Below are 14,392 nucleotides of genomic sequence, written 5' to 3'. Positions count from 1 at the left end.
GTAGAAGCAGTTTATTTAACACACTGGAATTCAGCCTCAACTTATGTTGTTAGTATCTTGCGCCAAAAACCAGACACCGACAAATTTACTGTGAAAATACATGTGACTCAGCGAACAGATTAATTTGGAAAGCCCAATATGCACATTTGGTATTTATAATACAACAGGCTGTGCTTACCTTTTTATTTTTGGACCGGTCCTCTGTTCACCTCGCCTCACGATCTCACCAAAGGTCAAATCTGCACCTCCTCAGCACACCAAAGATCCGGGTCACACGGCACCAAGTTGTTGAAATCTCCCAATTCTTTGAATCTTTGGGCTGAAGGAAGGACAATACTCGGTGTATCAATGCTCAATCAACAATCATTTATTTCCATACAATTCAACAGTCAGAGCATTACAACGTCCGGACGGGAGAGATGCTACCAGAGGGTCAGGCACATGTCTCAAAATGGTGACGGGTTGCTCAGCTTTTTATAGTCTCTAGTGGCCCCCAGCTAGTCGTAAAAGCCAAAACATCACATTTTTTCTCTGTTACAGCGCCTAAGTTATGACCTCGGCAGTTGTTTCTCTGCTTTCTGTAAGGTGGGGGTGTGGAATGTGGTCTATCTATCTCCCCTGTCTTTAGACACAGAGTCTCCTGCTTACAACCTTCTCTTCATGATTCAACAATTAAGCATGTCAAGAAAACAGTGTAACACATTCCCAGCAGATCAAGGATACAGAGTGATGCACATTTATCTAATGAACTAATATGTGAATATGTTCTGTTAACTCAAAAGTATAATGAGAACTAAACTACATACAGCTCACACACTCTATATTAAAGGGTATAATGTGATCTACAGCAGTATTCTAATTCAACTACTTTGATTACATATATAAGGTAACATATAATAACAGAATAATCTAATAAGTATAATAAGAAACCTAACCTGAGACGAATACCTGTGACAATAGCTGTATTATATATGAGACATATTGTTCTTTTATTATGTTGGTATTACTACATTTGGCTCAATGCTTACATACATTTGTAAAAAGAAAATGTACGAGCTGTGATAACTGTGTCTGATAGAATGAAGAGTAGACTGATATATTAAATATTCCTTTATTGGGTGAGAAAATCATACAATGTCATAACTGCTTTAAGTCATACAGAATAGATATCAGACCCTTAAACAGGTTGACTTCTGCTAAATGGGTCAAACTGGGCAGAAAGTCTACTACCACATAACATCCTTATAAAATATCATGTAACATTTTAGGTCAACTTACCTAAGAATATATAAACATTTGCAACAATATGATGCAACAAAATACAGCAGTACTACTAATCCAAAATACTCAAAGCTTCATATAACTGAAACAAACATGGACATTTATTTTTAGCTCCATTCTGCTGCTGATACATACTTTAGGTTTCTGAACATTAAACTTGTTGCTGCCTTTCATAGTGTGTAACTTGAAGGCCCTGAGTACTTTCTCCCACACTGGAAACACTGGGATGATCACATTATTTGAACATTACCTAATAAGACTGATTCAGCACAGACAGTTATGTTAAACTTTCCTAGCAGTCCTTCACAAACAGGGAACAGTCTGTCTATTCTCTCCATCTGTCAGCTGCTGCTGGCTCTTCCTCCTCCTCTTCCTCACACACTCATGAGTCTGTCCTGGTGGATCATCAGGGCTGCAAAGCCTCACAGATGATGTGCAGCAGTGGGTCCCTCAGTCTGTCCTCACTCTGGACACTTGCAGTCGTCACACATGGAAATCAAATGTGTGATAAGCTGCAGGATTCAAACACAAGTGTAACTTATAAACACATGTTCATACTTTTATTCCACAATCAGAGAGAAAGAAACAGAGAGAGAGTGCAGGACAGACAGGTGACAGTCTCAGGTGTACACACTGCTACACAACAGCACCAGAGAAGCAGGATTTAGTGTTTGTGTTATTACGAGTGTAAACAAGAAGAGTTCCAGATGGTGCAGTGGACACATGTGTGACTGCTGTGATTAAAGCATCTTTATTTCAGCTTAACGAGTGAACCGTCAGCTCGTTCAAACACACGTTAAAGTCCGTTTGGCTCGACACCACCGAACAGAGGCAGCAATATAACATAGCTCACATTAACAGTGCAGTGAATCCTGCTTGTGCCATGATGTTCAGGACTGCAAACCGAGCAGCATTCACCGACGTTCAGCTTGTTGTGTTTGTGGATATATGACTGACTTTAATTATCCATGAAATCATCACATTCTCTGTAAGATTAACGTCAACTATTGAACGGCGTATATTTTGAAGTAAAGGCTTTAAAACCAAGTTAACGCTGAAAGTACAAACATCACTAATGTCACATAACTTTGCCGACATGTGGCCAACAGTAATGTTTTAATGTTCTTCGTTATTTAACATTTGGACATAAATAAGTGACATAATATTCAGTACTTACTTTTAAAAGTTTACTCTTCATCCGCCCCACTTCAGCCGTCCGCTGTTTTTTTTCAGCAAAATTATCCACACCCACTGCCGCGCTATGAATTCTGGGAACATGTTGGGCCACGAAGGATACACCGATCCATCCTTCGAATTGGTGGAAATGAAAGATACATTTGGAGTAGCCTCTGTCGCGTGACTGTGATGTAATCGACCTTCAAATGCAGCCTCTGAAGGATTGTGGTGTGCGGATCGATCCAAATATCGATTGTATTGATACCAAGTTGGTATCGGATCGATACTAGCCTTGTGAGATCGATTCTCTACTTTAAGTTCTGCTTTTGTTTGGAATGCTGTGCTTTCGGCAAAGATGAAACAGCCAGGTTGCTGGACTCGTCGCTGCTGTGTAACAGAACAGGCATACTTTGCTCCTCCTGCTCCCTCTTCTGTTTAGATGTTGCTCTGTCATGTGACGTGACTTAGACACTTTGAGGGTTGTTAAGCTGTTTACATATCATTTATATTGTCACCAGTTGTTTTTGTTGTTGAGAATTTTAATTGTACTTTTTGTATTATGGGCTCGCAATGAGAGACTATAAGACAAGAAACTGCAGAGAAACTGCATTGCAGACTACGCCCAGCCACAATAATAAAGTATTTTATTTTTAATTATAAACTTTGTCCCAATTATGTCCTGGGTTCTAACAATTTAATAATAAAAAAGGAAACATTACAAAAAACACTTAAGGTCATGAAAATGAATTGAGATTTAGCAATTCAATGGCGAATCCACCTTATTTATTGAAAAGTATCGGTATCTGTGATACTGGACCGTATTTACTTGGTATCAGATCGATACCAAAATATGCAGTATCGCACACCACTACGAAAGGGTGAAGACCCTGAATTGGGATACAGCCATAGAAACACAGTCTCATCAAAATAAAACAGAAACAGAATGAGATGCAGACACTATCTATTAATGTCAAATCTAGCCTTTCTTTAACAACATAAGCAAACTGCTTTTATATTTAACAGACATTTCTGTTTAATTAAATTTAAAATAATAATAAAATAAATAATTAAAAAAAGTTTTTAGGTGTAAAATGTTGAAACCATCTATAGACTGAAAAGTGTTTGCTGAGCACTCGTACATAAATTTCAATAGTATTATACCTTTTCTGGTTCCCAATATTTCACCAGAGCCTCGTGTTCATTCTTACCTGTTGATCGCTTGATTGCTCTTCAGTAGCCTCTTCGACATTTAGGACAATACCATGTCTACAGTTTGGACACTTCAATAATGCGCTGTCTGAGCCTCTAGACTGTGGACACAGGTTACATAAAACAATGTTTTTGTGCAATTTTTAAAATAGAACACAATTTATTTCCACACTATGACCTGTGAGCAGTCCAAGACCTTTGGTGAAAGGAACAAATTACCTCAGGGTTAATGTAATGTGAGGAAATAGGAGTCGCTGTATGGTTCTAGTTTGGTTTATACACAAGTCGTTCCAGGCCTTTTGCTTGACCATCTCCAGATAGTTTGGATGCATATGACAATTATTTTCAAATTTTAGCTTCATATGTCATAGAATATATTTTTTTATAAAAATGGTCGATCAACCCACTTTTAGGTCTTTTTTTCTAAAGTCAACTCTGCCAAAGCATTTGAACATAAATATTTCAAAACTTTTTAAAGATAAACTCCTAAAATTATCAATTTTCTTTTTCACCATCATAATAAATTAGAATGTATAATTTGGTGAGACACATCAAAGAATGTCTGAGCCTGAGTTGCTGCAAGTTAAAATATATACTCCATCCATCCATTCGCTTCCGCTTATCCTTTTCAGGGTCGCGGGGGGCGCTGGAGCCTATCCCAGCTGTCATAGGGCGAAAGGCGGGGTACACCCTGGACAGGTCGCCAGTCTGTCGCAGGGCTAACACACAAGGACAGACAACCATTCACACTCACATTCACTCGCACATTCACACCTAGTGGCAATTTGCATTATCCAATTAACCTATCCCCACAAGCTGCAATATATATACTAAAAACAAAAAACACAGCCCCATAAAGTTCAATATTTTAGCACTAAGTAATAAAAATCTTCACCCTAAAAAATAAAACCAGTAACAATTCCTGAGTTGAATTTGGCTTGATTTCACAAATGAATATTTGCCCTGAAATTCTTGGTAATAAAAAGGACAAATTTTATTTTTTTTCCAAATGCTGGATTTAACAAATAAAACAAGTCCATCCATCCATCCATCCTCATCCGCTTTGTCCGGGGCCGGGTCGCGGGGGCAGCAGCCTAAGCAAAGAGGCCCAGACCTCCCTCTCCCCAGCTTATCCGGGGGAATACCAAGGCGTTCCCAGGCCAGCCGAGAGATATAATCTCTCCAGCGTGTCCTGGGTCTGCCCTGGGGCCTCCTCCCGGTGGGACATGCCTGGAACACCTCACCCAGGAGGCGCCCAGGGGGCATCCTTGTCAGATGCCCAAACCACCTCAGCTGGCTCCTTTCGATGTGGAGCAGCAGCTGCTCTACTCTGAGCCCCTCCCGGATGGCCGAACTTCTCACCCTATCTCTAAGGGAGAGGCCAGCCACCCTTCGGAGGAAGCTCATTTCTGCCGCTTGTATCCGCGATCTCGTTCTTTCGGTCACTACCCACAGCTCGTGGCCATAGGTGAGGGTAGGGACGTAGATCGACCGGTAAATTGAGAGCTTCGCTTTTACACTCAGCTCCCTCTTCACCACGACGGACCGGTGCAGCGTCCGCATTACTGCAGCTGCAGCCCCAATCCGTCTGTCGATCTCCGGCTCCCTTCTCCCATCACTCGCGAACAAGACCCCGAGATACTTGAACTCCTCCACTTGGGGCAGGAACTCATCCCCGACCCGGAGTGGGCACTCCACCCTTTTCCGGCTGAGAACCATGGCCTCAGATTTGGAGGTGCTGATCCTCATTCCCGCTGCTTCACACTCGGCTGCGAACCGTTCCAGTGCGAGCTGGAGGCCCTCACCCGATGAAGCCAACAGAACCACATCATCTGCAAAAATCAGAGATGAGATTCTGAGGCCACCAAAGCGAAAGCCCTCCGCCACTTGGCTGCGCCTAGAAATCCTGTCCATAAAAATTATGAACAGAACCGGAGACAAAGGGCAGCCCTGGTGGAGCCCATCACCCACCGGGAACGAGTCCGACTTATTGCCGGCAATGCGAACCAAGCTCTTGCAACGGTTGTATAGGGATCGAATGGCCCGTAGCAATGGGCCAGACACCCCATATTCCCGCAACACCTCCCACAGGACACCCCGAGGGACACGGTTGAATGCCTTCTCCAAGTCCACAAAACACATGTAGACTGGTTGGGCAAACTCCCATGCACCCTCAAGTATCCTGGAGAGGATAAAGAGCTGGTCCAGTGTTCCGCGACCAGGACGAAAACCGCATTGTTCCTCCTGTATCCGAGGTTCGACTAACGGACGAACTCTCCTTTCCAGCACCCTGGCATAGACTTTCCCAGGGAGGCTGAGGAGTGTGATCCCCCTGTAGTTGGAACACACCCTCCGGTCCCCTTTCTTAAAGATGGGGACCACCACCCCAGTCTGCCAGTCCACAGGTACTGCCCCTGATCTCCACGCAACATTGCAGAGGCGTGTCAACCAGGACAGCCCTACAACGTCCAGAGCCTTCAGGAACTCGGGGCGGACCTCATCAACACCAGGGGCTCTGCCACCAAGGAGTTGTTTAACTGCCTCAGTGACCTCGCCCCCGGAAATTGGCGGGTCATTCCCCTCATCCCCAGACTCTGCTTCCTCCTCGGAAGACGTGTCAGTGGGATTAAGGAGGTCCTCGAAGTATTCCTTCCACCGCCTGACAATTTTCTCAGTCGACGTCAGCAGCGCTCCGCCAGCACTATACACAGTGCAGGTAGAGCACCGCTTTCCCCTCCTGAGACGTCTGACGGTTTGCCAGAATCTCTTCGAGGCAGTCCGAAAGTCTTTTTCCATGGCCTCTCCGAACTCCTCCCACACCCGAGTTTTTGCTTCAGCCACTGCCCGAGCCGCATTCCGCTTGGCCTGTCGATACCTGTCGGCTGCCTCCGGAGTCCCACAGGCTAACCAAGCCCGATAGGACTCCTTCTTCAGCCTAGTGGCTCCCTTCACCTCTGGTGTCCACCATTTGGTTCGGGGATTACCACCACGGCAGGCACCAACCACCTTGCGGCCGCAGCTCAATGCAGCAGCTCCGGCAATGGAGACGCTGAACATGGTCCATTCGGACTCAATGTCCCCAGTCTCCCTCGGAATGCTGTTGAAGCTCTGCCGGAGGTGTGCGTTGAAGATCTCGCGGACTGGGGCCTCTGCTAGACGTTCCCAGCACACCCTCACTACGCGTTTAGGTGCACCAGGTCTGTCCAGCGTCTTCCCCCGCCACCTGATCCAACTCACCACCAGGTGGTGATCAGTTGACAGCTCAGCCCCTCTCTTTACCCGAGTGCCCAGAACATATGGTCGCAGGTCTGGTGATACGATTACAAAATCGATCATCGACCTACGGCCTAGAGCGTCCTGGTGCCACGTGCACTTATGGACACTCTTATGTTCGAACAGGGTGTTCGTTATGGCCAAACTGTGATTAGCACAGAAGTCCAATAACAAAGCACCGCTCGGGTTCAGATCAGGGAGGCCGTTCCTCCCAATCACGCCCCTCCAGGTCTCGCTGTCGTTACCCACGTGAGCATTGAAGTCTCCCAGCAGGACAACAGAGTCTCCAGGTGGAGCACCCTCCAGCACCCCCCCCCCCCAGGGACTCTAAGAAGGCTGGGTACTCTGAACTGCCACTCGGCGCATAAGCGCAGATGACAGTCAGGACCCGTTCCCCGACCCTAAGGCGCAGGGAACAAACCCTCTCGTCCACCGGGAAAAACCCCAACGTACCGGTAGCAAGCTGAGGGGATATTAGCATACCCACCCCAGCCCGCCGCCTCTCACCAAGGGCAACTCCAGACTGAGACAGAGTCCAGTCCCTCTCCAGGAGACTGGTTCCAGAGCCCAAGCCATGTGTAGAGGTGAGCCCAACTATATCTAGCCGGTACCTCTCAACCTCACGCACTAACTCAGGCTCCTTCCCCACCAGAGAGGTGACATTCCATGTCCCTATTGCCAGTCTTGGCAGCCGGGGGTCAGTCCGCCAGGGCCTCCGCTCCTGGCCGCCACAATGCACCCGACCCCTATGGCGCCTCCTGCGGGTGGTGGGCCTGCGGGAGGATGGGCCCATGTCTCCTCTTCAGGCTGTGCCCGGCCGGGCCCCATGGACTAAGGCCCGGCCACCAGACACTCGCCCTCGGGCACCCTCCCCGGGCCTGGCTCCAGGGCGAGGCCCCGGTAACCCTATCCCGGGCAGGGTAAACTGTTCCCTCGGTGTCCTTTTCATAAGGGTCTTATGAATCGCTCTTTGTCTGGTCCCTCACCCAGGGCCAATTTGCCATGGGAGACCCTACCAGGGGGCAAAAGCCCCCAGACAACATAGCCCCTGGGATCCCTGTGACACACAAACCCCTCCACCACGATAAGGTAGCGATTCAAGGAGAGGAATAAAACAAGTCAAGCGACAAAAACAAAAATACCATTGGATTTTTCTGTCCAAACAGAAACAAAATCCTGATATGTTGAGGTGGGACTTTAATTAAAACTCAGAAGAACTCTGGTAATTGGTGATTCTGTTCTGAGAGACGTAAAGCTAGAGACACCAGCCACCAGAGTCAATTGTCTTCCAGGGGCCAGAGCAGGCGAATCTGAAGTAAATTTAAAATCGCTGGCTAAGGGTAAATGTAAATTCAGTAAAATTATAATTCACGTCAGCAGTAATGACACCTGATTATGTCAGTTGGAGGTCACAAAAATCAATATTGCACCGGTGTTTAACTTTGCCAAAACTATGTCGGACTCTCTAGTTTTCTCTGGCCCCCTCTCCAATCAGGCCAAGAGTGACATGTTTAGCTGGATGTTCTCCTTAAATTGCTGGCTGTCTTAGTGGTGTCCAAAAAATGATGTGGGCTTCATAGATAATTGGGAAACTTTCTGGAGGAAACCTGGTCTTGTTAGGGTAGATGGCATCCATCCAATTTTGGATGGATCAGCTCTCATTCCTATTAATATGGACAAATTCTTTAAACCTCCTAAAATGTGACTATCCAGAGTTGGGATCCAGAAGCTGAGTTGCAGTCTTACATTGATGTTGACTTATTTAAACTAATCAGAAACCTCGAAGCACAGGCCGGGTGGGGGGCGATGTGGCAGCAATTTTTCACACCAGCCATTTTAATCAACCAAAAAAACAGAAAGACTTTCGATTCATTTGAAAGCCTGATGCTTAGCTTTTCCACCTGAGGTGAACTCAAGAACCAGTCTTATTTGTTATCATCTATCATCCACCGGGCCTTACACAGAGTTTCTGTCTGATTTCTCAGACTTTTTATCTGATTTAGTGCTCAACTCAGATGAATGTATTAATATGGATGATGTAAACAGCTATGTAGATGCAAAAATAACAACCTCAACATAGCATTTAATGTAATCTAAAGTTAATTTGCTACACCCAAAAAACAAAACCCACACATGCACATAACTCAATCTTGATGTTGTTTTAACATATGGCATAGAAACTAAACATTTAATAGTATTTCCCAAAACCCCTCTCTTGTCTGATCATTTCCCAATAACGTCTTGATGCATTCTCAATCATCCAGGAAAGTAAATCTCCAAAAAGTTGATTCTGTTCATCTGGACATAGCGTTTTGTGGGAGAAACGTTTTGTCACTCATCCAAGTGACTTCTTCAGTCTCAGCTGACTGCAAGTTTCCCCAATCTTATAAACAGTACATTTGCATAATGACTGAAACCAGCCCACTGAAGGAACAATGGGCTGGGAGGTCAGTTCCTTAATCTTAATTATGCAAATTCTTATGACCATTGATCAACAACCACTGACCAAAACCCACTGATCAACGGCCATGAGTACCATTCACAGAGAGTTGGGGAATGGCTGCAATCACAGCATTGTAAGATGGCGAAAGATGTACCCTTAGGCCCCCTCCTCGATTCAGAGATGGTCTTTCCCTTTTCACGTGAATGGCCTCCTTGACTCCATGCTCAAACCAGCATTCCTCCCTGTCCAGGATGTGTACATCCTCATCATTGAAGGAATGTCCACTGGCCTGTAGGTGTAAATAGACTGCAGAGTCCTGGCCTGACGAGGACCCTCTTCTGTGTTGTGCCATCCGTTTCGCCAAAGGTTGTTTGGTTTCCCTGATGTATAAATCCTGCCAGTCCTCCTGGCACTTAACAGCATCCTTGGGGTGGACCAATTTTTGGTGCACCGTGTTTTGGGAGTTTTTGGTACTCTTTGCCATTGATCAGTGATCAATGGTCATGAGAATTTGCATAATTAAGATTAAGGAACTGACCGCCCTGCCAATCATTCCTTCAGTGCGCTGGTTTCAGTCATTATGCAGATGCACTGTTTATAAGCTTGGGGAAACCTGCAGTCAGCTGAGACTGAAGAAGTCACTTGGATGAGTGACGAAACGTTTCTCCCACAAAACTCTACGTTCAGATGAACAGAATCAACTTTTGGAGATTTACTTACTGTACCTGGATGATTACGCATATATCAAGACATCCTCCCTACCAGCTAAAGGGGCCCCAGTTCTACAAAAGCACAAAGACCTACAGTGGGGCAAAAAACATATTTAGTCAGCCACCGATTGTGCAGGTTCCCCCCACTTAAAATGATGACAGAGGTCAGTAATTTGCACCAGAGGTACACTTCAACTGTGAGAGACAGAATGTGAAAAAAAAATCCATGAATTCACATGGTAGGATTTGTAAAGAATTTATTCGTAAATTAGGGTGGAAAATAAGTATTTGGTCAATAACAAAAATACAACTCAATACTTTGTAACATAACCTCTGTTGGCAATAACAGAGGTCAAACGTTTACTATAGGTCTTTACCAGGTTTGCACACACAGTAGCTGGTATTTTGGCCCATTCCTCCATGCAGATCTTCTCGAGAGCAGTGATGTTTTGGGGCTGTCGCCGAGCAACACGGACTTTCAACTCCCGCCACAGATTTTCTATGGGGTTGAGGTCTGGAGACTGGCTAGGCCACTCCAGGACTTTCAAATGCTTCTTACGGAGCCACTCCTTTGTTGCCCGGGCGGTGTGTTTTGGATCATTGTCATGTTGGAAGACCCAGCCTCGTTTCATCTTCAAAGTTCTCACTGATGGAAGGAGGTTTTGGCTCAAAATCTCACGATACATGGCCCCATTCATTCTGTCCTTAACACGGATCAGTCGTCCTGTCCCCTTGGCAGAAAAACAGCCCCATAGCACGATGCTTCCACCCCCATGCTTCACAGTAGGTATGGTGTTCTTGGGATGCAACTCAGTATTCTTCTTCCTCCAAACACGACGAGTTGAGTTTATACCAAAAAGTTCTACTTTGGTTTCATCTGACCACATGACATTCTCCCAATCCTCTGCTGTATCATCCATGTGCTCTCTGGCAAACTTCAGACGGGCCTGGACATGCACTGGCTTCAGCAGCGGAACACGTCTGGCACTGCGGGATTTGATTCCCTGCCGTTGTAGTGTGTTTTTGAACCAAGATGGCGCCGCGTATGGATGCCCTGGTGCTTCAGTGCGTTACTTTTGTCTTGTTTTTGTGCATTTCTTCTGTGTCTGGGCACTCCTCTGGATATTCTTACACCAGAGAAGAGCTCCTTAATTGCAGGACTACAACGCCTGTGGATTTATTTCCAATATTTGTCGCATCTGCGGCAGATTTACTGCTGACTCTGATCAGGAAAGTGAGACGTCGAAAGAGAGGTAAGCGAGCCGGCGTACTCGTGCGTTTGAGGAAACGCGGACTGAGAACGGCCCTTCCTGGGATCTTCCTTTCTAATGTACGCTCACTCTGGAATAAGATAGACGAACTGGCCCTGATGAGAAGCATGAACAGAGACTTTGCCTCCTCCTGTGTCTTATGTTTTACGGAGTCGTGGCTCAGTGAGGACATCCCGGACTGCGCGCTCAAGCTGGAGGGCTTTCATCTGCTGCGCGCGGACCGGCAGGCTGCTCTCTCCGGTAAAACCAAAGGTGGAGGTGTCTGCTTCTACATCAATAGTGGCTGGTGCACAGATGTAACAGTGATTGCTCAGCACTGCTCTCCCTCTCTGGAATATCTTTTTATTCACTGCAAACCGTTTTATTCTCCGCGGGAGTTTGCTTCATTCATCCTGGCCGCTGTTTACATCCCGCCAGACGCGGATGCGCGAGCAGCTCAGTGCGCACTCGCAGAGCAGATTCTCCACACGGAGCGGACATACCCGGACTCTCTCATCATTGCTCTTGGGGACTTTAACAAAGCCAATCTGAGCCATGAGCTTCCGAAATACAAGCAGTATATTAAATGCCCGACCAGAGAGGAGAGGACATTGGACCACTGCTACAGCACGATCAGCGGGGCCTATTGCGCGGGGCCGCGCGCTTCACTCGGACTTTCTGATCACGTCATGATCCACCTAATCCCCGCGTACAGACAGAGGCTGAAGCTCTCCAAACCTGTCGTGAGGACCAAAAAACTGTGGAGCAACGAGGCTGTGGAGGCGCTTCGCACGTGTTTGGAGACCACAGACTGGGACACAATGAAGGCTGCTTCTAACAGCTTGGACGAGTTTACGGACACTGTCACCTCCTATATCCACTTCTGTGAGGACAGCATTGTGCCATCACGCACCAGGGTGAGTTATAACAATGACAAACCCTGGTTTACCCCTAAACTCAAAAAGCTGTGGCTGGAAAAGAGTAAGGCGTTCAGAAGCGGAGACAGGGACTGCTACAGAGAGGCCAAGTACAGGTTCACTAAGGAAGTGGACATTGCCAAACATCAGCACTCTGAGAAGATGCAGCAGCAGATCTCAGAGAATGACTCGGCCTCTGTGTGGAAAGGTTTTAGGAATATTACAAACTACAAGCCTAAAACCCCCCACTCCACTGATGACTTGCTCTTAGCCAACACCCTTAACGACTTCTACTGTCGTTTTGACGAGCCATCAGGCAGCCTTCACACCTCCAACGACCCCAACAATAGAGGCACTTTGGACACTCATTCCCCCACCTCTCCCCCCTCCATAGAGCCATCACCACCTTCAAACTGTTCACCTGCAACACCCGCCCCCTCACCCCACACAAAAGAGGATTTCACACCACAACTCTTCATATTCATGAAGCAGATGTGAGGAAGCAGTTTAGGAGTCTGAATGCTCGGAAAGCTCCCGGCCCAGACGGTGTGTCTCCTGCCACCCTCAGACACTGTGCAAACGAGCTGGCCCCAGTGTTTTCTGGCATCTTCAACTCCTCACTGCAGGCATGTCATGTGCCTGCCTGCTTCAAGTCCTCTACCATAATCCCTGTCCCCAAGAAACCTAGGATCACTGGACTAAATGACTACAGACCCGTGGCTCTGACATCTGTGGTCATGAAGTCATTTGAGCGCCTAGTTCTCTCCCATCTCAAGACCCTCACGGCCCCCCTCCTGGACCCCCTGCAGTTTGCATATAGAGCCAACAGGTCTGTAGACGACGCCATCAACATGGCCCTACACTTCATCCTGCAGCATCTGGACTCCCCAGGAACCTACGCCAGGATCCTGTTTGTGGACTTCAGCTCTGCCTTCAACACCATCCTTCCAGACCATCTCCGAGGCAAGCTTTCCCAGATGAATGTGCCTGATCCCATCTGCCGGTGGATCACTGACTTCCTGACGGACAGGAAGCAGCACGTGAGGCTGGGGAAGAATGTCTCGGACTCCCGGACCATCAGCACCGGCTCCCCTCAGGGCTGTGTTCTTTCTCCTCTGCTCTTCTCCCTGTACACCAACTGCTGCACCTCCACCCACCAGTCTGTCAAGCTAATCAAGTTCGCAGATGACACCACCGTCATTGGGCTCATCTCTGACGGGGATGAGTCTGCCTACAGGAGGGAGGTTGAACGTCTGGTGTCTTGGTGCAGCCACAACAACCTGGTGCTGAATGCCCAGAAGACAGTGGAGATTATTGTGGACTTCAGGAAGCACACAGCCCCACTCCCCCCCATCATCCTGACTGACACCCCCATCACCTCTGTGGACTCATTCCGCTTCCTGGGTACCACCATCACCCAGGACCTGAAGTGGGAGCCCACCATCACCTCCGTCATCAAGAAAGCCCAGCAGAGGATGTACTTCCTGAGGCAGCTGAAGAAATTCAACCTGCCAACACGGACGATGATGCAATTCTACACTGCAATCATCGAGTCCATCCTCACCTCCTCCATCACCGTGTGGTACGCTGGAGCCACTATCAGGGACAAACGGAGACTGCAGCGTGTTGTGCGCTCTGCTGAGAAGGTGATTGGCTGCAGACTCCCATCTCTGCAGGACCTGTACACCTCCAGGACACTGCGGCGTGCAGCCCGGATCTCAGCTGACCCTTCTCACCCTGGACACAGTCTGTTTGACCTGCTCCCCTCAGGCAGGAGGCTCCGGTCCATTCGCACCAGAACCTCTCGCCACAAGAACAGTTTCTTCCCCTCTGCTGTTGGACACATGAACAATAACCACATGACTGTCCCCGCCACTAACACATGACCCTACGCTGTGTCACTGCATCATTTCATGTCTGGCACTGATCACCACCTGCACTCATGTATATATCTTTCTACGTAGCACTCATAATTCTTATTCTCATGTATATATGTTTGGCACTGATCACCACCTGCACTCATGTATATATCTTCCTACGTAGCACTCATAATTCTTATTCTCATGTATATATCTCATGTATATCTCATGCACATATCTTTCTTTCTACATAGCACTTTAATTCTTATTGTCT

General features: G+C 47.1%; 1 pseudogene; it reads left to right on the top strand.

The window, feature by feature from the left end:
• The window catches only part of LOC146656671 (uncharacterized), a 128,640-nt pseudogene extending 120,030 nt beyond the window's left edge, over positions 1–8,610 (top strand).
• The last annotated feature ends 5,782 nt before the right edge of the window (positions 8,611–14,392 follow it).

Source organism: Rhamphochromis longiceps, linkage group LG12 (genome assembly GCF_057381845.1).
Source record: "Rhamphochromis longiceps isolate RC_006_pf linkage group LG12, R_longiceps_female_GT1.1, whole genome shotgun sequence".
In the NCBI taxonomy this organism is placed as follows: Eukaryota; Metazoa; Chordata; class Actinopteri; order Cichliformes; family Cichlidae; genus Rhamphochromis; species Rhamphochromis longiceps.
Note: the sequence above shows the minus strand (reverse complement) of the source record. Positions and strands in the feature narration are given on the sequence as shown.